General features: G+C 44.3%; 1 protein-coding gene across 1 annotated transcript in view; it reads right to left on the bottom strand.

Annotated features, from left to right (window-relative positions):
• Positions 1 to 23,982, bottom strand: part of LOC144270318 (glypican-5-like) — a 599,436-nt gene that overhangs the window by 49,363 nt on the left and 526,091 nt on the right. The gene's annotated exons all lie outside the window — the stretch shown is intronic.

The following is a 23,982-nucleotide window of genomic DNA, read 5'->3' as shown; positions in this document are numbered from 1 at the left end:
TGGGGCTGTTTCATTGCTGTGTAGAATTCCAAGGTTGGGCTGGAGCTTGAGTTCTAGGACCCTGCAAAGTGGGAAGGTCCCAGGGCTCCAGCCCGAGCCCGGAAGTCTACACAACAATGAAACAGCCCCTCAGCCCAAGCCCCACAAGCCTGAGTTGGCTGGCACAGGCCAGCTGCAGGGTTTTCTTTCCTGTGTAGTCATACGCTAGGTGCCTATGATGCAGATAGGCACATAGTAGTGGGATTGCACAAATGCTTTAGATGCCTGGGTGCATTTGAAAATTCCACTGATCATCTAAACACCTTTAAAAATCTGGCTATAAATATGGATTCAGGTGTCCTACTTTAGGCATCCAAGTTTGAAAACATCAGCCTAAAAGTCCCTGAAATATTATTTATAAAAAGGTTGGTTTAGCTTAAAAATTTCACACAATCACTGACTTCCCCCCACCACATTGTTTGAAAAAATGTATGTTAATCTGCAAAGGATAACCCAGGCAATAGTTGTACGATCTACACTACTATTAGTCCATCCACCAATAAAGAATATCATTCTTTCACCTTAAAACAGAAGGAAATTAGAATAAACTAGAGATAAAATGAATCTTTATGCATTTGTCCAAAAAGCCCTAGATATCCAAGTTCTATAATGGGATTCTGCCTGGGTGCAATAATAGAAGCTTAATATAGATTCATTTAAGCCATTCTTTAAAATAACACAGAAGACATTAAAAATAATTAAATAGCCTAAGCTTTAAAATGTTCTCCCTGTTCTATACATAGATATATGCACATACTTCCACACACATATGTATACATATAAAGAAACATTTAATGATTTTCTTTGACATCATATAAAATTAACTCTTAAGCAGATTCCTAAAAAGTGTACTAATGTACTTGGATGCTTTTAGTTTACCACCTAACTCCAGTAACTGTTGATTATATGGTCTTCTCTTTTTTTTCAAAGGTCCTTACGCAAAACTTATTTAAATCACACATTTAAAAAATGATCTACTTGATATGCACTTTTCCGCATGTATCAAATATGACTTTACGGTGAAAACAAAATGAAAATCTATTAGCTGCAATTCAGAACTCTAACGGCAGAATAATGGTTCCATTATGAGTGGGCTGATGCACATTCTAACCATGCATTCTATTGCAGGAGCATCTACATAAAACAAAAATAAAGTTCAGCAGCAACACAGCCTCTTTTCTACTGTGTTTCTTTCACAACAGCACACACAAGATTACCTTCTAGGAGGAAGGATGGTCCAGGGTGCTTATTGTGCTAGCCTGAGATTTAGGCGTCCTGGGTTCAATTCCCTGCTCCACTGCGTAGCAAACCACTTAGTCTCCTTGTGCAAGGGTGTTCAGACAGCAAGTGTGAAAAATTGGGACAGGGAGTGGGGGGGTAATAGGCTTCTATATAAGAAAAAGCCTCAAATATTGGGACTGTCCCTATAAAATAGGGACATCTGGTCACCCTACTTTGTGCCTTGGTTCCCCATCTGTGCAATGGAGCCATCAGTACTGCCCTACCTCAGAGGGGTGCTGTGAGGATAAAAATACTGAAAGATTATGAGGCAAAGAGATACTACATGAATGGTTGGTGTGTAAGTACCCTCGGTTGCCATTATAATTAAGGTTGCATCACGAAATCTGTTTACAAGTCAACTTTTCTAAGACCTCTAAAATCAACATGCTTAGTGGGATTTCTTAGAAATTTGCCTCAGGAGGGTGCAGCATAGGGTTAGTGACCCAAATATGGAGCCATCTGAGCCAGGCCTTCTGGAGATATAAGCCCTGAAAAAATAGCTATTTTAAAAAAAGTTTCTATTTAATTCTTTCCCCCGCAGAGCTAGAGATCGAACTATTGATGTGTTGTGGGTCCAAATGGTCTCAATCTGTTGAGTTTTATCCAAGATTGTGCACAGCACCCATAAATATTTGGGGACCCAAACTGAGAACAGTATTAAAGAAAATGTACATGTTTACACTACACATTTGCCAATACAGAAAAATGGCTAGAGGGTTTCCCTTCCTGCCATTTTACATGCTTTAAAGAATGATTGGTATAAGTGCTCTGAAATGTCCCTAGCCTCTGTCTGCTAGATGCTGGGAACGGGCAACAGGGAATGAATCACTTGATTACCTGTTCTGTTCATTCCCTCTGGGGCACCTGGCATTGGCCACTGTTGGAAGACAGGATACTGGGCTAGATGGACCTTTGGTCTGAGCCAGTATGGCCGTTCTTATACTCTGAAATCCAAACCATTAATTGGATTGTTGTGGAATTTGATATGCCTCATGGGGAGTGTAGGGTTGCACTCATGATCCAACTTGAGGTCATTTGACCAAGAAGTTCCCAAGTTACAGCCCCTCCAAAAACAGTTTCCTTCTGCTGCTTTGTACTGTTACACTGAGAGGTATGAATGACTGGATGAATCACAGACCTTCTTGAGACTGATGGCTGTGAACTCACCCTTCAATTATCATAACAAGGGATAAGAGCATCACAATCCTCCACCTAAAACAGAAGGATTTTGGACTGAGAAGCTGAAGGTTGCTACAATTTGTGAGTCATGGGTGGAAATTTTATTTTGGGGGAAATGTAATCCAAGTATTTTTTGGGAAAAATTAGACATGAATGTTTCATAGAAGAGGATGAGTATAATGGGCGGAGGAAGGGGCAAAGAGGGAAAAAGGGGGTTGGGGCTGCAGTGAGGGAGGAGGGTTTTGGGGAGGGGGATAAATAGAGCCGCTAGGGTCCCTTTTCAACTGGGCATTCTGATAAAAAAACAGACACCTGGCAACACTAGTGCTAAGGTTGCCAACTTTCTAATCACACAAAACCAAACACTCTTGCCCCTCCCCTGCCTCTTTTCTGAGGCCCCACCCCTGCTCACTCCATCTCCCCTTCCTCTGTCGCTCGCTCTCCCCCACCCTCACTCACTTGCTCACCAGTCTAGCGTAGAGAATGAGGTGCAGGAGGGGGCTCTGGGCTATGGCTGGAGCCAAAGGGTTCAGTGTGTGGGAGGGGGCTCTGGGCTGAGGCAGGGGGTTGGGGCACGAGAGAGGGTGCAGGCTCAGGGCTGGGGGTGTGGGTTCTGGGGTGGGGCCAGAAAAGAGAGATTCAGGGTGTGGGAGGGGGCTCCAAGCTGGGTAGGGTGTTGGGGTGCGGGTGGGAGTGCAGGATGCGGGTTTCAGGAGGGGGTTGAGGCACGAGAGAGGATGCAGGCTCTGGGTGGCACTTACCTTGGGGGGGGGGGAGGGGGCTCCCCAGAAGCAGTAACATGTCCCTCGTCTCCTAGGTGTAGGGGCAGCCAGGCAGCTCTGCGCAGTGCGTACTCATTGCCTCTGCTCCCATTGGCCGCAGTTCTCGGTCAATGGGCACTGCGTAGCTGGTGCTCAGAACGGGGGCAGCACATGGAGCCCCCCAGCCATCCATCCGCATAGAAGCTGAGAGACATGTTGCCACTTCCGGGGAGCCATATGTAGCTGAGTAGGAAGCCTGCCAGCCCTGCGCCAACTGGACTTTTAACAGCCTGGTCAGCAGCGCTGACTGGAGCCACCAGGATCCTTTTTCGACCAGGTGTTCTGGTTGAAAAATGGACACCTGGAAACCCTACCTAGTGCTGCACCCCAGCACCCCTATTTCTAGCACCTATGCATGGGAGAATGCATGATGGTGCTTACTTGAAAATGGAGGCTGGCACCACGGGTCAACTGAAGGTGGGAGTCGGCACTTCAGTAGTGAATGGGAGATGATAGGCGGGGAGGGGATAGACTGTGAATATGAAGAGAGGTAACTTATGTTTGATAAGAGAAGGGGCAGCCAGTGGAGGGATGGAAAGAGATAGGTGATGATCAAAGTGACGGGCTAGGAGAAAGATCTTTGCAGCAGCATTCTGAGTAGTCATGAGCTGGGCAAGTTTGCATTTGTCAAGGCCAGAGAGAAGGATATTACAGGATATCAAGAAGCAAGATGAGGACAGCCTGAATGAGAGTTTTAGCTAGATGGATGGATAGAAAAGGCCATATCTTAAGTTAATATGCAGAAAGAATCTGCCAAGATTTAGACATAGCCTGGATTTGAGGACCTCGAGAGAAATCCGAGTTGAAGGTGACACCCAGGTTATGGGCCTGAGTGACTGGCAGGATGGTGGTGTTTTCCACAGTGATCGGGAAGGGTGGCGTAGGGGAGGCTTTGGGAGGAAAGATTAAGAGCTCTGTTTTAGCTATGCTATGTTGAGCTGGTGAGGTGACATCCATGAGATGTCAGAGAGACAGGCTAGAATTTTAGTTTGGACAGAAGGAGACAGATCTAGAGTACAGAGATAGATCTGTGAGTCAGTACAGGGATGGTAGCTGAATTTGTGCTAGTGGATGAGATGATGCAGAGAGTAAAACTCCCATTGACTTCAGTAGGGGCAGAGTTACACCAGTGCTGAGTACTTCTGAAAATCCCACCCGTACTGTTTTGACCATGAGTGCAGAATACTGTAGGTATTTATTTATTTTCTTTTAAAACAAGGAGTGTCCTCTGAGGAAGCCTGGGATGCCTGCAACATAATTAGTGAAACTTTATCTCCCACAGGTAACTTCAGAGCTTCATGTTCAAGAGCCCCTACCTTTTCCCCAAATCATTCTACATGTCTAATAATTGACATATATTACTTTAAAAACACACAACTCACAAGATCTATGTTGTTCTGAACCTTCCTTTCCCCTGTAAGCTTATAATAATTTCAGAGATCCAGAGAGTGCAGGAATACAGGATTTCAAATCAGTGTTAGTCAATAAAATGAAAAGTTCCATTCTGTTTTAGCAGGTGGCAGCAGAAAATACAATACAAGGAGCAAGAACACTAATATAGAAATCAATATCTATTACAATTACCTCTTAACCTAAATTTTCAAACATCAAACTCCCTCTCCTCCCCACGCCTAGTACCCCCTAACTGAAGAAAACCCTAAACAAACCTAACCCCCCTTCTTTTTTTCCCAACATAGTAAAGAACCTGGGGAATGGATTTTTAAGCAAACGAGTAGGAACTCCTGTGACATCTGTGGCAATGTAATTTAGAGTAATTATTGTGGGCATATTTTATACTTGCGTGGCCTCTTTTGGACATCTTGAGACTAATATAAAGAGGAAATAAAGTGAGTCTTTAGAAATTGGAGGTCGAGAGAAGCCTTCATTATTTCAGAAAAAAAATGCATTCTTTTTGCAATCACTCTTTTTGACATACTCAGATATGGGAAAACAATTCACAACAACTACTGTGTTTGGTAAATTTTGTCCTTTTTTCTGTTTGCAAATTATCTGTGCTCAGGCCATGATCTGTCCAAAGCTGACGTTGATTGGTGAACCATTTCTATGAACAAATGTATCCTATGAATATGCACAGTAACGTATCATTATTTGCTATTCAAGATATGGGACCAGTCACATAAGTAACTTGGTATTGTTTCTCATTCCAGGCTGGAAGAACAAGATCTCAAACAGGAAATGAGCATGAACAAATAATTGGGACTTTGATTCTCTCAGACAGAGCAGGGACTGGGAAATGGAGAAATTTGGCCAGAGAGAGACAGGTGATAATAACCAGGCTTAAGGAAATATTTAGCATCTTTTTCTATTCTCATTTGGACAAAGAGGAATATTAGGTTGGCCACATAAGTGAATCCCAGATTTGAAAATAGCTGGATTCTTAGAGAAAGAGAGAGAAATGTCATACTGTCTGTCTGTCTAGGAAAATTTACATTCGGTGTTCTCTTGTCACATTCACACCAAGTGCTTGTGTGTATGCACGTGCATGTCTAGATGTCCATTACTAGGTGGAAATGGTAGAATTGTCAATAGTAATACAGAAAAGGCAGATGTGTTACATAAATATTTCTGCTCTGTATTTGGAAAAAAGCCAGATGATGTACTCATAACATACGATGATGTTCCAAAAGTAACTCTCAGATGTTAAACGCAAGCTACTAAAGGTAGACACTGCTAAATCAAGTGAGTCCAGATAACTTGCATCCCAGAGTTCTAAAAGAGCTGGCCAAGAAGCCCTCTGGATCATTAATGTTGATCTTTAAAAAGTTACGAAAAACTGGAGATGTTCCTGAGGATTGGAAAACAGCTAACATTGTGCTAATATTTTAAAAGGATAAATGAGATGACCAGAGTAATTACCGGCCTGTCAACCTGATGGATATCCTGGGCACAATGAAGGAATGGCTGATATAGGGCTTCATTAACAAAGAATTAAGATATGGTAATATAATTAATGCCAGATAACATGGGTTTATGGAAAGTAGATCTTGTCAAACTAACTTGATATTTTTATGAGACTACAAGTTTGATTCATTAAGGTAATAGTGTTGATGTAACAGACTTCTGTATGGCATTAACTTGGTACTGCATGACATTTTGATACAGAAACTGGAACAATATAAAATCAGTATGGCACAAATTAAATGGATCACAAACTGGGGAATCATTACTATGGGGTCCCACAAGGAGTGGTCCTTGGTCCTACACTTATTGAGTTGTACATGAATTGGAATATCCATTCTGTGGAAAATTTCACAATTCGGAAGGTTGGTATTTTCTGAGTTGGAACAAAGGGTCAGAAATGTGAATTTTTCCATGGAACAGATTTAAAAAAAAAATTCTGGGCAGGAAGCAAGGAAGCAGCAATTTATCTGGGCAGCAACAAAACCCAACCACCTGCCTGCCAGGTGAGCAACCTGGGAAGCCTGGCAGCTGGGGAGCTGGCTAGCCAGGGAGAGCAGGAGTCCACCAGATGGAGAATTGGGAAGCCAGGGAGCCCGGGGAGCCTGAGGAACCAGGCAGCCCACTTACTGACCGGCAGGAAATCAGGCAGCCTAGTTAGCCAACCTCCCTGCCTAGTTTCTATCAAAACTTTTAATGGAATCAACACAGCCTTGCACTCCAGACTGCTGCCTAATTATTTAGTTGGGGATGTGATCGTGGAGCGAAATGCCCAGAACTGTTCATTCCATCACCCTTTGTGTGACAGACAGTTATGTTCTTCAATCTTTGTCAGCGACCATGTTTTGCTGCCATATAACATTGCTGGAAGCACGGTTGAGTTAAAAAGATTCGCATGAGTTGTTTTGCTGATCTTTCCTTGGAGGATGTCCTTGATGTCACTGAATGTCATTAAATAATTATAATAATAAGGATTACATAATAATTATTATTTGATTTAAATAAAATTCCATTAAAAACCATTATTTTTTATCCACTCTGGTCTGTTACACAACTCATAGGTTCTTATCCATTGATTTAGGATCAAGCCCATAAATAATGACTTTAAGAAATGGTGGCAAATACTTTACAAATAAAACAAACTGAAGCAGCTAATGGTTACATACATCAGTCAGTATAATAAACCTCTGCTGATTTATTATAGGTTTTTAATTCTTGCAATCTATAAAAAGGTTAAATTAATCATTGCTATAGAAGCATATTAATATTTGGCTCAAATGACAAATCTCTGCAGTGCAGTTTGCCTGGAGGAATAATAACTGATTATTAAAACAACTGGATTTGCCTCTGATTATAACACCACATGACAAAGGGAAGCAGCTGAATTATAAGGAGAAAAACTGAGCAAGTAAATGAAAAAGGAAAGATAATGCTGAATACTATACATTAATATTCACTAAGGAATTAAAGAGTATTAAAAACATGTTAATATGGTCAACAATGAAGTGTGAAATACAGCACAGTAACATGTTACCCACTGCTCGGTCAGAATACAAAACAGCAGGAATAAGACATAATGAGAGGTCTAGTCCAATACTTTGACACTTAACTGCACTCTACTACCTTTGGAAACACAGAGGAAGTTTTGAAACAGAACTGTGCAAACCAACTATTTTTTGTTTTGCCTGTATGCATGTGTGAAAAATTAAATACTTTGCTAATGATCTGGGCCAGCGGTTTTCAATCTTTTTTCATGTGTGGACCCCTAAAAAATTTGAATGGACATGCAGACCTCTTTGGAAATCTTAGGTAGTCTGCAAACCCCCAGGTTGAAAACCACTGATCTATGATAACAACCACCTTCTGCGGACCTCTAGGAGTCCATGGACAACAGGTTGAAAACCACTGATATAAGATCACATTTCATCACTGGACACAGCTATAGCTGTGAGTACAGTATGTTCTGGAAGTTGCTAATCAGAAATTTGCCTCAGAGATTAAAGGAACAATTTCACAGTGAAACAAACTTCCTTTGTGTGCACCAAATGGCACATCTCCACCTGCAGAAGTTACCAGCTGTTTTCTCCAACACAAGCAAAGAAAAAAAAATTGAGATGAGATGAAAAATTGTTTGGAGCTTTTTTGGAAATCACACACAAAAAATCTACTAGTTTTGCAAGTATGAAGAGTTGTTATTTATACTGCTTTTTATTTATTTATTTTTTTATATCGGATTTGTTTGTGATTTACACACCTATCTTAGACTAATATTAGAAATGCGTAGGTACTGAACCACCTGCTTTTCTCAGATAGCCTACTAATAACATGTGAAGTTTTGACTCAGGTGTTTTATAATCATATAAGGGGCCTGATCTTGAAAATCCTCATCTCATAGGGGTATGCCTTATTGAGGTGAATAATAGTGACTTCAGTGGAACTCAATTTGTGAGTAGGGATTATTTGTGTAAGCGTCTGGAATGTGGGATTTCCTTATTCTCAGAAGGGCTCCCAAATTGTTTTATATATCTTGTGGCAATCTGTGGATGGCTCTCTTGATTGCACTTAATTAGGGGACATTCCACGTGATAATCCCATTGATTCTGAAGAGAATTCTGCTCATGGAAAGACAATAGAATGAGACTCCATGGGTGGAGGTTCACTTGCTTAAATATCGTGGGCCTTGATTCTCCAGTGCCTTGCTCCTTGTATAGGGTCTCACACCACAGTGCCAAGAGGGAGTTCAAAGTCTCCAGATCAAAATGTTAAAGTTGGTTTCCCCCCAACCAGGTGAAGGGTGAAGTAATTTGCAACAGCCCTCTACCTGGGGCAGATTGCATCCCCTGGGGCACTGGACAAAACAGCAGGCCGACACTATGGCAGGGATGGGAGGGAATGAGCCAAGGTGCAAGAAGGAGAGTAGCAGCTTTGAGAAGGCTGTTCTCCCACCCCTGCAACCCTGCTACCTGTGATGCAGCCTGGACAAGAGAGAAAAGGCGTGGTCTTACTCCACCTTACTCTCTTGTGCAGATATATAAGGGGAGCGTGCCTTGATGCCTTCTTGTATCAGCATCTCCAAAGCTGTGTACACCGCCACAATGCATAGCCTAATCCATGTAGCAATGGAGTACCTGGACGCTCTGAGTCCTTGTCATTCTGGGTGAAAAGATATGAATAGGGTGCCAATCTTCTCATGGATTCTGTATGTTTGAGGTAGATTTTCACAGCTTTTATGATATCTAAGTTCTGTCAGCACTTCTCAGTGGGGTGTTGTAGTCTTGGAGAGAATGAAGGAAGAAGCAAGGAAGAGTTCACCTTCTGAGCACTACCTTGTCCTTGAGGAACATACAGTAATGCTCCTGCATAGTAAGGCTGCCAGCGCCTGGCAGACATGATGGCTACCCAAAAGTAAGTTTAGGTGGGCAAACAGAATGCTGACACTAACATCAGTGGTTCAAAGGGATGACTCAACAAGAGCAGTGGGTCCCATTTTGGAAAAAACTGGCCCAACTGCCAGTTTGGCTAATCAGATTGCTCTAATAAATCTGGCTATCTGGGGTTTCTCTGCCAGGGAACCCAAGGATTCTGTGAACATCATACCACTAAAGGCAGACACCTGATGTGCTATGGTGCTGGGCTAGAGACCTTTGTCAAAGCCTTCTTGGAGAAAGGCCAAAATAGCCAGAAACCCTGGTTTCCTGGGATTTGCCTTGTGTTCCAGGCATCAGCCACCGAATCTGGTCCAAAATAGAGAAGTACCGTTTTAGTGTTGATATTCTTACAGGTGAAAGAAGTCTTGATACTTTGGAGGACAGACCCAGAGATACTAGTGCTTCCCTTTCAATAGCCAGGCTGTTAGATTCAGCTGGTTTGGGTCCAGATGATGAAGAGTACCGAACAAAAGACTGTCCTGTTGCTTTCGAAGAGAATAGGGTTGTGAAAAAATGGGGTCTCCTTGACCAATATGGAATTATCAGCTTCACTGTTGCCTGCTTTCGCTTTATGTTCTGGACCATCGTCTTTCATAATAGGAAGAGTGGAAACATGCAGAGGAGACCCTGCAGCCATCTGTGCAATAGGACATCTGTCTCCACAGATCTGGGGGCCCACCTCCCTGGCAAAGTATTTTGGTCTCTTTGCATTCTTATGGTTCATTAATAGGTCAGTTGAAGGAAGGCTGAATGTTTGGTTGATTCAGGCACCACTCAAAGGTTGTTGCTGGCCTTACACCTGCTGAGCCAGTTCACTTTTCGGTTCAGGTCTTCTTTTATTTTATTTGACTCACTCTGAAGAATAGGAGAATGATCCGTCCACTGCATGACTTCCATTGCTTCATGCGCAGTGCTGGGCTCCTTGTTCACCCTTGGTTGTTCATGTTGTCTGACTGAATCAGCATATGCTTCCTCTCTAGAGTGGACTAGAACATCATAGCACCCGCTTGACCACTCTTAGCTCCAGGAGGTTTATGCTGTGAATCCTTTCCTCTAGGCTCCAGATGCCTTGAGCTGTTTGGGACCCAAAGTCTGAGCTAGCAATGGATAGATCTTTGCTATTGAAGTGTCTATGTCTACTCCTAAGTGACTTATTTTGGTGGACAGAATCAAGGAACTTTTCTTGACATTTACAATAAATCCATGTGCCGGCAGAAGATTCAGCATCAAGGATGTGGCTGTTGCCGGGATTGAACCTCTGATCAACATGTCATCTGGGAAGGGATACAGGTGGATACCCTCTACCTCAGTCTGGCTGTGATTACCACCAACGTCTCTGTAAAGACCCTGGGGGCCAAGAGCAAACCAAATGGGAATATTCAGTACTATGTTGCTTCCTGATGTAAGCAAACCTTAGAAATTTGCGATGGCACGGTATGAAGAGGATATGGAGGTATGCATCTGCCTGGATGGCACTGATGTCATAAAATCCCCTGTGACAAGAACAACACCATAAAGGCCAGGGTCTCCATCTAAAACTTTGCTTTCTTCATCTACTTGTTGAATCTTCTGAGGCAGAGAATGGTTCAGATTCACTCCTTGCATTTCTGAACAATGAAGAAGATGAAATGGAATCCTGAGAATCTTCTCTCTACTACTCCCATATCTAAAAGATGAGTTCCTTTCATTTTAGATCAGATTGCACTTCACAGGGTTGTTGGAGACAGGGGACAAGATGAAGAATAGATAGGGCTGAGCCTGTCATTTGAGGGTGTATCCCTGACTCACCATCTCCCTGACCCACTTATCCATGGACAATGCAACCCTCTCTTCCAGGAAATGGGAAATTCTGCCTCCTATCTTCAACTCTAGATGGAGGCCCATGCGGTCTTTGTCAGGAAGAGGCTTTGAGAGGGGCAGGGTTCCCTCTGGACTTCCCCACCAAACCTCTCTTCCATGGCTTACCTTTGGAGAGTCTGCTGCCCCGTAGCTGGTATCACTGCGAAAAGGAAAGCTGAAAAGAGCGCCAATCTCTGAAGGCTGGTCTGTACTCTCTCTCCTGACGGCACTAAGTGTGCCCACTTGAAGGAGTGTAGGGGAACTGCAACCTCAGGGGATGATCTGAAGGGAGAGAATTTACTCTAGGGCTTACTCTCAGGGGTCTATTCGTGTTGAATCTGAATTGTGGAGACAACCTTGTTGCACATGGTCTCAAATTTCTCAGGGGAAAAAAAAGCTTTACAGAGTTTTTCCCAGTCCTGTATGGATTCAGAGTCCACAATGCACCGTCCTTAGTGGAGGAGGGAGAGGAGGAGGAGGATTCATACCTCTTAGATTTGTTGTGCTTTTTCTTCTGGTTTTTTTCTTTCTCTGATTTTTTTTGCACTCTTTCTGATTGTGTGAGCTCTGTTGCCACTTTGGTAAGGGCTTGTGCGGCTAGTCTTCCTTAGGGCCAGAAGCCCTCTGGGGAGATTTCTCAATGAATCCTCTCCTCTGATGGGTCCCATTCCTGTGGGAGGGAGGAAGGCAACAGGATTCCAGAGAACTCATAGTTGAATTGGGAAGAAAGTGGGCTGTTTATGAGCCCTGTTTCTTTCCCCAGGGCACTCAGGACCCACTCATGGTGTGTGTGTGGATTTGTGGCCCCACAAGTCTCTGTTCTCCAGGGACTCCTTAGGATTTACCCCCTGACTTGGCTGACTGGGGTCCTCCTTGTCTTTAGAGCCTCTGTGCAGCTCTCTTTAGAGACCCTGTGCTGCTCAGAGACTCCTGGTCCATGTTTTCCATGTTGGAGTCATGGCTGCTGCAGTGGGTAGGGAACTTTGCTTGCCTATTTGACTCATAGCCCCGGTACCTAACAGAGCTAGGGACAGAAGGCTGAGTGCAGGCTGGGTACAACTCACTGTCTGCCAAACGCGCGAGGGTTCTCTCACAGATGGAGCACCTCATAGATTTTCTTTGCTGCTTTTTAGGCTGCTCTCCCTTGCCTGGGAGGTGCAAAGAAGTCAGCAGGGATATTCTGTAGCAGAGGCTCATATGGGTTAAATCCAATCCAGGAAGGATAAAAGGGCTAGAGAGGGCGAACACTGCTCACAATTGCTCCCACCCAAATAGCCCATAACTTGCTGAAATGAAGAAAACAGTTGGAAGCAAAGAAATCCCTGTCCACATGCTGCTGTGGAGGCAGAGAGTCTGGTGGCAAATGGGAGCAGAGGCAAGTACAGAACTTGCAGCACCAAGACTTGGATCCACCTCCATGAGCTACCGAGACAAGGGGAAGAGCTCAGACCTCCAGAATTGTGGGGGATGCTGGGCTGCAGAAAAATAGTTTGTGCTCTGACTTTGAACATGTTTTAATATCTCTTGATCCCAACATGATGTGTTCCTGACTTATTTAGAAATCTCTGAACATCAGGGATTATGCCAGCTCCTAACACCAAAAGCACAATTCAGCTTATTTTTAGGATTACAAGTCACGGAAAGCTGCACTGTGCTAAATTACACATTGTGACTGCGAGGTTCTGAACCACGTGGAAGAACCTTCTTGTCGGCCTCAGTGATTCTCCATCCTCATTAAAATTTTACCTGAAAATGTGTTTTTCCCCCACGCACAGTTCTTTATTCCTTCATCATCATCATCATCATGGCAAATCCCATAGTCTCCTTGCATAGTGAGTACCTCCCAGATAGATCTCTAGTGAGGTCCGTAAAATGGTCTGACTGGCTATTTGGATTATGTCCCCCTTTGGTGAACTTATCACACCACTGAAGTTTTGATGCAGCTGCGTAGTGGCATTACTTGGTAAACATGCTTCAGAATTCATTGGTCTTCCAGGCTAATAGGTCCATACAGAGAAAGTCACCAAACTTGAACCAGTGCTGATGGAGGCTATTGGTGGGTTCGGCAACAAATATCTTAATTTCTGATCATGTCCTGCCACATGATGACATCTTGATCAGAGGTTCAACCCCGGCAACAGCCATGTCCTTGATGCTGAATCTCCTGCCAGCACAAGGCTTTATTGTAAATGTCAAGAAAAGTTCCTTGATTCTGTCCACCAAAATACTGGTAACTCACTTAGGAGTGGACATAGACACTTTGATAGCAAAGATATAGCCATTTCTAGCTCTAGCAACTAATGAAGACTCATACCTTCTGTTATTATTTTAGCTCTCCAACTGGATGGTTTATCACTGTAGAAGGTTATAAGCTTCTCCCAGTTGACTTCAGTGGAGTTTACTGGATTGAAACTGGTGTAACTGAGAGCAGTACAGTGCTCAAAATATTTTGAGATACAGAGGATGGGCTTGATTCTACCATCTCCTTCTCCTCTAAATAACTTCTGAAATCCCACTAATCCACACATGCCACCCCTAGTCCATTAGCTTGTACTGCCCTAGCTGTACCTTTGAAGAAGAGCTTCATTTCATTCTCTGTTGTATATTTTACCAGATGGAAAGGGATGTTTACACATATGCACTATGTGAATAATAAATCATAAACATAACTTATGATATGAGTTGGGTTTAGTTGATTCCTATTGTCTCCTGGGTAAATTTACTGGTGAGTACACAGGTCCATCTGACTGATACTGCAACCATATTTTCCCTCCGAGAAAATGCTAAGTAGGAGGAATTAATCAGAGCACAATATGCTGTGTCAATGGATGTCTGATTAGGAAAGGGTTGTATATCTCCTTAATGAGCACCTGCTGTAAGAAAAGCTGCCAATATCCTGTGCAGTATCCTCTACCAAGAGTAGAGAAGTAGGTATTGATTGGCGCCTGCAGGGTGTGGGAAGCACTGTTAAAGGTCTCATGAGAGCACAGCCCACTCTATTTCCTTTGAGATGTGTGAGCTGCCAGTAATAACATTATTCCTGCAGTACCCGTAACACAAATCTGCAGTGCCATGGAGCAGAACCGACAAAGACTTTTTACACAACCTGCAAGTCAAACAAGAATCTCATTTACTAACAATGTCATTTTAAAGCAGATATATTAAATAAAGCCCAATTCGATGTTTCTAAGTAGCATGTTGTTGTGGGGAAGACACTTTGTACAATGGGGACTTCTTATCTCTAGTGATGCTCAAAAAGCTAAGACGGATTATACGTGATGTGGTAAATGTCACTTAGTCACAATGTGAGATGTCCCTCCCAACCTTCAGGGATGAGAAGAAAACAGACAGAGCTACAGTCATTTCATACCACTTACAGGAAGTTTAGTCACCAGAGAACAAAGGAAAGGCTGCCAACGGGGTGGACAAACAGAATGGAGGAGGAGGAGAAAGAGAGAGAACTACAGATATTTGAATTGTTATGAGAGTTTTAAGGGTCTATATTCAATTAATGGAGCAGATATTTTTGGAAGCAAAACACTTATTAACATGATGCTTATATTAAAATTATAACTAGATTGTTTACCGGTATAAAATATGTCACTTGAATGAGCATTTCCACATAATATGCTGTGATTTTGCCTCAGGGGCACATGCTTACACTTTTTCTTGAAGAATTAAATAAAAGAAAGGAATGGTTTTTTTCTCAATTGAATTTTACATAATTATACAGATGAGTCTACACTTCAAAAGATATGTTAGAAACAGGGTATTTGGAAATTAATCAATGATGATAAGACCCTTTAGCACTTCTTTGGCTGTTCAATGCAATGATCTTTTCAAGCACTTTGGGGAAATACGTTCGCTAAAGTACTTTTAGGTTCCAATTTAGTACGAATAATTTTGGTGATGCTGCTGCAACATAAAGGACTATAAACAACTACTTTGCAAGAAAAGAATGGCGTGTCACTCAATTTCTTTGAAACACGTTTTTTGGGGTAGGGCTAAAGGTAAGTAGATGAAGGTTACATATAAGTAGCCGGAGTTCTTTGGGATGAGCCTCTGTACATAATATTAATGGGATATGTACCAACCACTGACATCTATCTCGTTAATGGGAATATGGAGAGGTCCATTTGAAGATGAACAGAAGGCCATTTAAGCCTTGGGTTCTCAACCTGGGGGCGGGTGTGTGTGTGTGTGTCACAACCAATTTTCAGGAAGACATGACCACCTTCCTTTCATTATGGTTAGATATGAGGAGGGTGAAGGGTCCTGAAATATTCTTCCATTGTAACTGGGGGTCAAGGTGTGGAAAAGATTGAGACATACTTGAAATTCTTGACTGGGGGACACCTTTTCCTGCAACCAAGCCTCTTGCACAAATACGTTTGTGCAAACTGAGTGACATCCTACAGCCAGTGTATATATTTTCTCTTACATTAAAAGAAATAATAGAAACAGTAGCAGGAAGGCCCAAAGAGTGGACATATCACACTGCTATTTTCAAATAACAGAAAAAGCTAGATACATTGAATTATTCTTAGCACTGTGTATTTGTTTGGAAGAGACAGAACCTATGCTATGCCAGTCTTTTTATGGGAGAGACTGGTAAAAGATTAGGATGGCAGAAACTACAGTAGAGTGCATCATACCTAAATGACTCAGGGACATACAGAATACTGTATATATTGCAATTGAACTGTTGTTATGAGCTGTCAATGTCATGTGGCTGTGAAAAAAGACTAATGCAAACCTAGGATGCATCAGGTGAGGTATTTCCATAGAGAGTGAGAACTGTACAAGGCACTGGTGAGCCCTCATCTTGAATACTGTGTGAAATTCTGGCCTCACATGTTTAAGAGAGATGAACTGAAACTGGGACAGGTGCAGAGAAGGCCTGCTAGGGTGATCAGAGGAATGGAAAACCTACTTTATGTGAGGAGACTCAAATACATTGGCTTGTTTAGCCTAACCAAAAGAAGGCTGAGGGGAGATATGATTGCTTTTTTACAAAAACATCATAGGGACAAATACCAGGGAGGGAGAGGAGTTATTTAAATTAAGTGCCAACGTGGACACAAGAACAAATGGATATAAACTGTCCATCAACAAGTTTAGGCTTGAAATTAGACAAAGGTTTCTAACCATCAGAGGAGTAAAGTTTTTGGACAGCCTTCCAAGTGGAGCACTGGGACAAAAAACTTAACTGGCTTCAAGACTGAGCTTGATAAGTTTATGGAGGGGGTAGTATGGGGAGACTGCCTATAATGGCAGGTAGCCAATCTGCGACTGCTAGAAGCAAATATCCCCAACTTCTTGTGATGGGACACTAGATGGGGAGGGCTCTGAGTTACTACTGAGAATTCTTTCCAGTGTCTGGCTGTTGGGCCTTGCCCACATGCTCAGGGTCCAACTGACTGCCATATCTGGGCTCTGGAAGGAATTTTTTCCCAAGATCAGACTGGCACCCTGGGAGTTTTTCACCTTCCTCTGCAGTGTGGGGCCTGGGTCACTTGCAAGTTTTAAGTTGAGTAAATGGTGGATTCTCTGTAACTTGAAGTCCTTAAATCATAATTTGAGGACTTCTGTAACTCAGCCAGAGTTTATGGTTTATTACAGGAGTGGATGGGTGAGGTTCTCTGACCTGAAATGTGCAGGAGGCCAGATGAAATGATCATGATGGTCCCTTTTGCCCTTAAAGTCTATAGGTCTATGATGCAGTGGCTCAATAAGATGGCTTGGTTTAAATGTCAGTGCTTCTTAAAAAAAGAAAGAAACATTGCCTATAATAACAGGGTAGATGTTTTGAGTCTTTCATGAGAGTACAAGAATAAGTTTTGCAAGCCCCTTGACCTCTGCCTGAAAACTGAACGACGGTTACTTCGTGAGTGACTAAAGGTCTGGTAAATAGCTTGGCTTCCCCTGTGATATAGTAAACATGTTTGGCAAAACTTAGTCAAAATGATGTTGTCTCTGTTTTGATGAAAGAGTGGGAGTCCCTGTACTGTGACTTTAACAGATGGGAAAAATCTACACACATTCACTACACGTGCCAGGCAAGCAAAACAAGTATTAACAATGAGAAAAGGTGGGTTAGTACTCAGGGAAACATTATTTCAGCTTCTTACAAACCACAGATTTTCTACATTTCAGCTTTCATCCAAACAAAGGTTTTGCTTTTGGAAATTCTTGACACTCGGAAGTGGCAAGATGTTAGTAATTATGACCTCTACACCAGACAGAGAAACTTTCATTGTTTTGAGGGTTTTGTTTTGTTTTTTCACTCAGATGAGTATCTTCAAAATCTTTGACCTTTCGGTTAACAAACGACTTTAGAGGAAACACTCAAAGTGTCTAACCACAGAGCTAATAGTTACAACTGTTTTTATTGACTGAAGCTCAAAGCCTTGAGGATGGAGTTTTCAAAGGAGTTTATGTGGATCTGCATTTTCTCACCTGTAGCATTCAGTAGATATCTTGGTACTGTTTAATTTCACAACAAGATAAACTCCATCTACCCATTGCTTACACTGGCTTAGATCCACCAATCTTTTAGCAATGTTGCGAGCAGTGGCGGATTAATGATTTTGCCGCCCCTAGGCCCTGAAATAATTGCCGCCCCCCCAGCAGCTCCAGGCCCCCCCGCCGCAGCTCACCTCTGCTCCGAATCTACCTCCTCCCCTGAGTGTGCCGCTCGGTCCTGCTTCTCCCTGTTCCCTGCCAGTGCTTGTGTGTGAAACAGCACTCGTGAAGGAGGGGGGGGAAGAGAAGGGAACGCGGCACGCTCAGGAGAGGAGGTGGGGTCGGGGCGGAGATTTGGAAAAGGGGACCAATAGGGGCAGGGAGGGGGTGGGGAACGGGGGCGGAGAAGGGGTGGAGTTGGGGCAAGGCCGGGGGCGGAGGGCGCAAACTGGCACCGGGGAAAGCAGCCTCTGACTACTATTATAAATTTGCTGCCCCTGCAAATTTGTCGGCCTAGGCGTTAATACGCTGCTGGGTGTGAGCCCTAGCGTTGACAGGCTGCAGTAGCCATTTTTAACACAGTACTGACCTGCTCCAAACATTGGTGTTCCATCTACACCAGGGTTCCCAATGCAGCTAACATCACCTCCACCAGTCAGAAATGGCAGGGAATAGTTTAGAAAATGTCCCTAGAGTAGACAGGGCCATAGAATCTACACCAGGATTTTCACCTGAGCTCCCAGACCTCTATAATAAGAGAGTTCTATTTCAGGAGGCCAGTTTAAATGAAGATTGGGAAGAAGGGAAGCTGAATACTACAGAGGCCAAAAGAAGCATAATCAGTCGTTTTATTAACAACATTTTGGGCATGTTTTTTCTTTTCTGATCATCTTCAACAATCCCTTCTGCTGTGTGTTAAAGGAAGAAGAATACTTATCTTAGAATTGTCCAAAATAGGTGCAACATTGTTCATTCATCTTTTGCCAATTCCTTTTGCTCATATTTTCCCCAAATTATTAGTGTGGCAATTCCACTTCCAACCTGAAATCTTCCACTTGCCAGATGTCATGTGGAAACATTGTGGCAGACATTTTTGGTAGTTTTGGCTTGTAACACAGAAGAAAGAGGTATAGGGGAGTGCAAAAAATTATAATTGGCCTCTTGCCTGGTGACACTTCCCTGGAGAGGCCATGGTAGTTGGACTGTGTCTGAGAACCTGGTATCCTAGCCATGCAGGGAAAGAAAGACACTGCCTCATCCCAACTTTTGGACCGGCAACGCTCCCACAGCCACTAGATCCCGCATCCTGCGGTCTTGGAAAGGCAGTGGGCCAAGCTGAGCCACTGATGTGAGTGTCAGCAACAGAACTGGGGAGAAGAGCAGCAGGAAATTGTTGCTGCTGAATAGGAGCAGATGTTGGCCCTCATCACTGCTATCTCATGGCAGTAACTGGAACAACTAGAGCAAACCCTGAAAGAGGAGCTAATGATTTTGAACACCAGCACGGTGAGCACAAAGAGGCATTGCTTATGTCACTATTAAAATAGGACTTATGTAAGGGGACTGTTGCCCCCTTACTAACATTCAGTGGAGTTGTTTTGGTTGGCTAGCTCCCAGTACTAAAAAGGGGGAAGTGGACGATGGGGAATCAGGACCCTGAGACTGACAGCCCCCAGGAATAATGGGGAGAGGCCAATGCTCCAGATCGGCCTGAATGACAGGGCGGGCAGGCTAATCAGAGAGTCAGGAGGCCAGGGAGGTCCCGTCCTCCATGTGAGCTAGATTTGCCTGGGTCAGACAGAGTGGGGGCCGAGCTAAGGAGAAAGCAGGGGCCCAAGCTGAGCTGGGGAGCAGAGCTGAACCAGATCTAGAGGGACCAGAAGAGCAGCCCAGAGAGAGCAGACCCTGTCCTGGGAGCAGAGCTGCAGCCCCAATGCCAGAGGCACACCACAGAGAGAGTAGACCCGTCCTGGGAGGAGAGCTGCAGCCCCAAAGCCAGAGGCACAGCCCAGAGAGAGCAGACCTGTCCTGGGAGCAGAGCTGCAGCAACCAGAGCCAGAGGGGCCACAAAAGCAGCCCAGGAAGCAGGTCAGTGCTGGGAGCAGAGTCACAGAAGCAGCCTGCAGAGCAGACCTGTCCTGGGAGCAGAGCTGTAGCAACCAGAGCCAGAGGGGCCAGAGAAGCAGCCCAGGGAGCTGGAGGCAGAGCAGCAGCAGAAGCAGTGCTGAGACAGAGTGGTGGAGCTGGGTCTGGAGCAGTCTAGAGCTGGGTGCCGTGAGCAGCTGGGGAGAGCGAGGGGGACCCTGGGCAGCAGGCCCAGCACAGGGAGACACCTCAGCCAAGAGGCTCTGCAGGCCAGGCTTGGATCGTAACCCCCACGGGTGGGGGTGACACTCGGAAGAAGGGTCCTACCACTTAGAGTCTGAGAGCGTGTGACCACCACCAGAGCCAGTGTCCAACCCACAGCATCCCTGCAGCACAGCCAGGGCCTGAGAAGAATGCCTGGGACTTACAAGGAACAGGGACTTACAAGGAATGCCCTGACATTCCAGAGACACTGTTTGTGATGTTCCCTGCCACAGAGCGGGGTGATGTGTTTCATTTAACCTTTCCCATTATTCCTTATTCTTTTTAAAATTAATTGTTGATTAAATAACTTGCATTTGCTTTAACTTGTATGTAATGGTCAGTGGGTCAGAGAAGTGCCCATTGCAGAGAGAGTACTCCGGAGCGGGGATATCCTAGCCCCTGTCCTAGGTGACCACAGCAGGGTTGGGGGTCGAGCCCCCCAGGAATCCTGGGCCCAGCCTTGTTGGGGTTACGAGGACTCTGCCAGACAGGAGAGTGGAAGGGGAGTCCTCAAGGGCAGGGAGGCCACTGGGTAAAGGAAGTGGGAGCGAGGACTCAGATCCTTTCGCTAGCCCACTTCACCAGGGTAGTGCAGAAGCCAGGAAAGTTCCTCACAAGAGTGGGACTATTCCCCTGGTTACACTCAGGTGCTTTTGAAATTCCCACCTTTAGGTGCTTAAACATTAAAATTTTTGGCCAAAGTCAAAAATAGCCATAGGTGTTACCACCGCATGCTCATGATTTAGAATTTTCTGCTTAATTAGTCTATGTATATTTCCAAAGTATTCATTACTGTAGCATCTGGGTGGACTACAGCATTAGGAGAAACACAGGTTTTTCATAGTCTCCCCTGCTGTCATCCACTCCTATCCCTTTTACTTTTTTCCCCCAAAATTATTTTTCATGATGAATTTCCCTATTTTACATCCCATCATCTCAAAATTCAGGGCCCAATTTTATATTTATAGAAAACCCATAGTAATCAACCGCTAGCATATGGGATGTTTTGAATTGCAGGCTTCAAGGTATTTACATCATATTTACTGAACTTGTACCTTGCTGTCTCACTTCCCTTTTACTTATGATGGATGCTTTCATTTACCTATTAAACATTAACACTGATGGCGGCCTGTAAGGGAACTCAGCTGGGGCTCATCCCTTGGCAGGGTGGTGGGGCACCACCCCGCCTCATTACACTCTCGGTTGGGTTGGGGAATACCCAGGCTACGGCCCAGACCTTCAGGCTGGGTCCCGCAAGAAGTTCGATATAAACCCAGGCCCTGGGTCATGGCGAGGCAGCAAACAAACAGTCAGGAGCTCAGGCCCTCAGGCAGGGGCTGAGCAAATAGTCAATATAAGCCCAGGCTCTTAGCTTTAGCAACCAGGGGGAGGGGGAGACTGCCACCCGTGAGGCGGATGGCAGGGGGGATGCAGGCCCACCCACTCCACTGCGTCCCAGCCCGGGGCCCTAGCAGCGGCCGAAGACCCGCTGCTGTGTCAGTGGGGATCCTGGCCGCAACATACTGACATTGGCTCTGGCACTGCTGCAGCCAGACTGGGGTCGGCTGCCCCCGGGCTACTTCCGGACTCCACCTCATAGGGTACCTGGGTGAGGGTGTTGTCCTTGGAGGCTTCCAGCGCCATGGGCTCCTCTGGGTAGCTGGCGAGGGGTAGGCTTGGCTGCTCCTCTGGGTAGCTGGCGAGGGGTAGGCTCAGCCGCTCCTCTGGGCATCGGTCAGCATCAGGCATTGGCTGGTCCGGCCAGTCCTTGGGTCGGCCGCAGCTTGCCGGGGTCTCCCAAGCCGGAGCCAGGCCATGGGCGTCTGGCCTCTCCGGCTGCTGTCGCTCACCTGAGCTCCGGGGTTGGGATTTTCTACTTCCTGTCCTGCGCCTTGACCTCTGTGGGGCGGGCGCAGGATCCACTGGCTCCACCCACTTTGGTGTCTGGGAAGGTTCTTCCCTCGGCGGGGTGGTGGGGCGCCACACCGCCTCACTACACGGCTGATTTACTAAATAGAAATAATAGATTCCCAAAATTATAGCAGCAGCAGCAGCAGCTACTATTACATATTGGCATTTGAGACCTGTATTGATATATTTTAACATCCAGTGTGTTTGAGATACCTAGTGATACTTTCAGTACTTGAGTCGATATACCTCATGACAATCAGTGATAATTACTGTATCACCTTACAGAGCGCTCTTGGTGCTTGCAACATTTTCCTTAATGTTCAGGGCTGTGTGCTTCTGCCTATTAGAATCATATCAAGCAAAGCCATATGTCAGCCCAGAGAAATTCTCCTCTAAAAGTATACCAAAGCAATGACGCCATGTTTCACAAACACAAACCTGCCTCTGCTGTGATGTCTCTAACTCATCATCATCTGAAAACCACTTGTGACTCCTAAGGCCAGTGTTATGACTAATTCATGCAAACACAACTGTCTCCGCTATATCATGTTCTCACTCATTCACACAAACCAACATCCATGACTATAGGTGATGCTTTGGACATAAATGTCAGGGACCACAAATCATAAGTCACTTTTGAAAATATTGGTATTTTTCCAATAGAAAATCACATGACCAACGTCTCCTGTGTTGAAAATAAGCCTCTTTATTTCCCCGGCCACGTGGTCTCATACAGCAACTGGAGAGAACTCAGTTCAGGGACCTGTGGTGGGTCACGGAATCTTTCTCTTCCAGATTGTCAGTCTGATTTTGGCCCAGATTGTTAGTGTCTGAAGGCTGTTACTTACTGAGGAGTATTCAGAACCCTATGTAAAATGGATTGGTACTCTAGTCTAAACCCAATTTCTAGGGAACAAGTATCCGTGCCACAAAACTTCCGTCACCATAATTGGCCCCTGTTGGCAGGGTACCCTTCCCAGCCCCAAGGCCAATAACTGGATCACTCTCTTACTTTTACACCAGATCCTCCAGTTTAGAGTTAAAGGGTCAGCATGGGATGCTGACTATGCCAGTAATTTAACAGGAGTGTTTCTGGGGATAAATAAAGGAATGTAGTCTTTCCACGCAGTCCTTCAGTGGACTTTGGATCAGTCTCTAAAGTTGTCAATCTGCCAACTTCCACAGACACCCAAAATGAGAGTCTGAATCAGGTTTTGATTTCCCAGCATGGGCCTTTCTCCATATTAAAATCTGAATGCTGATGAAGGATAAAATAAGTTATTATTAAACCTCGGACAATGTTAACTCCCCCACATCTCCCTCACAAGCAACGATGACAGTTTGCAAAAACGAAGATTGCAGATTATAAAGAAATCATAAAATAAATAAAGACAGATAAACCAGATGACTTCATACAGTATATCACAGAAAGCAAATGACACTATTTGACATGGACTACTGACAGCAGCCCAGTGAAAGTCACATTTTACCTCCTACATATCAATCATCTCCCTCAAAATGTTGCCAGCAAATACTCTAAATTGCAAGCTACAGAGGAGCCTCATAAGTATCACCTTATTAAACTCTCCTCTATCACTGTAATTTAATTTATTTGGTGCCAAGCCCATTTTTGCTCAGGATTGTTTTTCAATACCTGTGGTAATGGATCATTTACCTAGAGGTCATTTTATTTCATTTTTGCAATTATAATCTGATCTGCAATGTAATGGAATTGTTTTAGCAGCCATAAA

This window comes from Eretmochelys imbricata, chromosome 9 (assembly GCF_965152235.1).
Source record: "Eretmochelys imbricata isolate rEreImb1 chromosome 9, rEreImb1.hap1, whole genome shotgun sequence".
Classification (NCBI taxonomy): Eukaryota; Metazoa; Chordata; order Testudines; family Cheloniidae; genus Eretmochelys; species Eretmochelys imbricata.
The sequence above is the reverse complement of the archived record's forward strand: the minus strand, read 5'-3'. Positions and strand labels throughout refer to the sequence as shown.